Below are 2,923 nucleotides of genomic sequence, written 5' to 3'. Positions count from 1 at the left end.
AGTGTTGTCCAAGGAAGAGAATTGAATAGAAAGTAATAGTAATTGTATTGAAACTTGAGGTACAGCAGAGCTCCACACCCTTAATCTATGGTGTGCAGAAACTCCACTGTTGAAAATACATAAGTGAAAGGTTCAGGCATGGCCGAATGGCCAGCCCCCTAAAACATGATCAATAGCCTCTTAAGATGAAGAATAAATTGAAACTGAGACCAAAGATGAAACGTGGTCAAAAGACGACTAATACACTAGTAAAAAGTCTTATTTATACTAAACTAGCTACTAGGGTTTACATGAGTAAGTAATTGATGCATAAATCCACTTCCGGGGCCCACTTGGTGTATGTTTGGGCTGAGCTTGATCTATCCACGAGCTGAGGCTTTTCTTGGAGTTGAACGCCAAGTTATAACGTGTTTTGGGCGTTCAACTCCGGATCATGACGTGTTTCTGGCGTTTAACTCCAGACAACAACATGTACTTGGCGTTCAACGCGAAGTTACGTCATCAATTTCCGAATAAAGTATGAACTATTATATATTGCTGGAAAGCTCTGGATGTCTACTTTCCATTGCCATTGAGAGCGCGCCAATTGGAGTTCTGTAACTCCAGAAAATCCATTTCGAGTGCAGGGAGGTCAGATTCCAACAGCATCAGCAGTCCTTTTGTCAGCCTTTTTCAGAGTTTTGCTCAAGTCCCTCAATTTCAGCCAGAAATTACCTGAAATTACAGAAAAACATACAAACTCATAGTAAAGTCCAAAAATGTGAATTTGACATAAAAACTAATGAAAACATCCCTAAAAGTAGCTTGAACTTATTAAAAACTACCTAAAAACAATGCCAAAAAGCGTATAAATTATCTGCTCATCAGGCCCAAACATGAGAAAGTTCTAAGTTTGGTGTCCTCAATGTTTTCTTTCATTAAGAAAACTGAGTTCTTGATGTTCATCTTGATCTTCAAGATTGTTCTTGGTGTTCATCTTGATGCTCATAATGTTCTTGCATATATCTTGTGTTTTGATCCAAGAATTATATGTTTTGACTCATTTTGTTGTTTTTCAAAATTGAAAACATATCTTCTTGAATAAAGGATTTAGCAAAATGAAGATCCAAGAACATAAAGTAGAGGAATTACAGAGGAAAAGTTGGGCGTTCAAAATGCCCAGTGAAGAAGGAAAACTAGCATTTAAACGCCAGCCAGGGTACGTGGCTAGGCGTTTAAACCCCCAAACCACGCAGCAATTGGGCGTTAAACGCCCAAAACATGCAGCTCCTAGGCGTTTAACGCCAGGATGATGCAAGGAGAGGAATTTTGTTTTCAAATCAAACCTTTTTCAAATCTTCATAATTTTTCAAAATCAAATCTTTTTCAAATCAAATATTTTCAATCATATCTTTTTTAAAATCATATCTTTTCAAACATATCTTTTTAAAAAAAAAAAACAAATCTTTTTAATTTCCTTTTAAAATCTTTTTCAAAATAAATTTTAATCATATCTTTTCAAACATATCTTTTTCAAATCATATCTTTTTCCAAAGTCAATTTCAAAATCTTTTCTAACTTCTTATCTTTTCAAAATTGATTTTCAAATTTTTTTCAACTAACTAATTGACTTTTTGTTTGTTTTACTATTTCTTATCTTTTTCAAAACCACAACCAATTTTTCAAAAATTTATTTTAAATCTTATTCTTTCTTATTTTCGAAAATTATTTCCCCCTCTCTTATCTTTTTCTATTTAAACACTAAGATTCCTCCTCCATTGTTAATTCGAACTCCATTTCTCTTTGAATGTCCAAATTCTTCCTTACCTACCTCATCCTTCCATTCTTGTTTTCCTCTGACACCTCAAGGAATCTCTATATTGTGACATAGAGGATTCCATATTTTTTTTGTTTTCTTCTCTTTGATATGAGCAGGAACAAAGATAAAGGCATACTTGTTGAAGCTGATCCTGAACCTGAAAGGGCTCTGAAGAGGAAGCTAAGAGTAGCTAAAGCACAAAACTCTGAAGAGGACCTCACTGAAATTTTCGAAGAGGAAGCAACAAAAGAAACAATTATGGCCGAACCAAACAATAATGTAAGGAAGATGCTTGGTGATTTTACTACACCAACTTCCAACTTCTATGGAAGAAGCATCTCAATCCCTACTATAGGAGCAAACAATTTTGAGCTAAAGCCTCAATTAGCTTCTCTACTGCAACAGAACTGCAAGTTTCATGGACTTCCATCAGAAGACCCTTGTTAGTTCTTAACTGAGTTCTTGCAGATCTGTGACACTGTTAAGACCAATAGAGTTGATCCTGAAGTCTACAAGCTTATGCTTTTCCCTTTTGCTGTATGACACAGAGCTATAACATGGTTGGACTCACAACCCAAAGATAGCTTAGTCTCTTGGGATAAGCTGGTCACGGCCTCCTTGGCCAAGTTCTTTCTTCCTCAGAAGATGAGTAAGCTTAGAGAGGATGTTCAGACCTTCAGACAAAAAGATGGTGAATCCCTCTATGAAGCTTGGGAAAGATACAAGCAACTGACCAAAAAGTGTCCTTCTGACATGCTTCCAGAATGGAGCATCATATGTATATTCTATGATGGTCTGTCTGAGTTGTCAAAAATGTCATTGGACCATTCTGCATGAGGATCTCTTCATCTGAAAACCCCTACAGAAGCTCAGGAACTCATTGAAATGGTTACAAATAACCAGTTCATGTATACCTCTGAGAGGAATCCTATGAGTAATGGGACGCCTTAAAAGAGAGGAGTTCTTGAAATTGATGCTCTGAATGCCATACTGGCTCAGAACAAAATATTGACCCAATAAGTCAATATGATCTCTCAGAGTCAGAATGAATTACAAAATGCATCCAACAATACTCAAGAAGCATCTTCTGAAGAAGAAGCTTATGATCCTGAGAACCCTGCAATG

General features: G+C 36.3%; 1 non-coding gene across 1 annotated transcript; it reads right to left on the bottom strand.

Annotated features, from left to right (window-relative positions):
- Nucleotides 1-2,449: 2,449 nt before the first annotated feature.
- Nucleotides 2,450-2,557, bottom strand: LOC112765956 (small nucleolar RNA R71). Its single transcript, XR_003183984.1, has one exon. It is a non-coding gene; the product is annotated as a small nucleolar RNA R71 (small nucleolar RNA).
- Between the last annotated feature and the right edge of the window lie 366 nt (nucleotides 2,558-2,923).

This window comes from Arachis hypogaea, chromosome 2 (assembly GCF_003086295.3).
Source record: "Arachis hypogaea cultivar Tifrunner chromosome 2, arahy.Tifrunner.gnm2.J5K5, whole genome shotgun sequence".
NCBI classification, from domain to species: Eukaryota; Viridiplantae; Streptophyta; class Magnoliopsida; order Fabales; family Fabaceae; genus Arachis; species Arachis hypogaea.
Note: the sequence above shows the minus strand (reverse complement) of the source record. Positions and strands in the feature narration are given on the sequence as shown.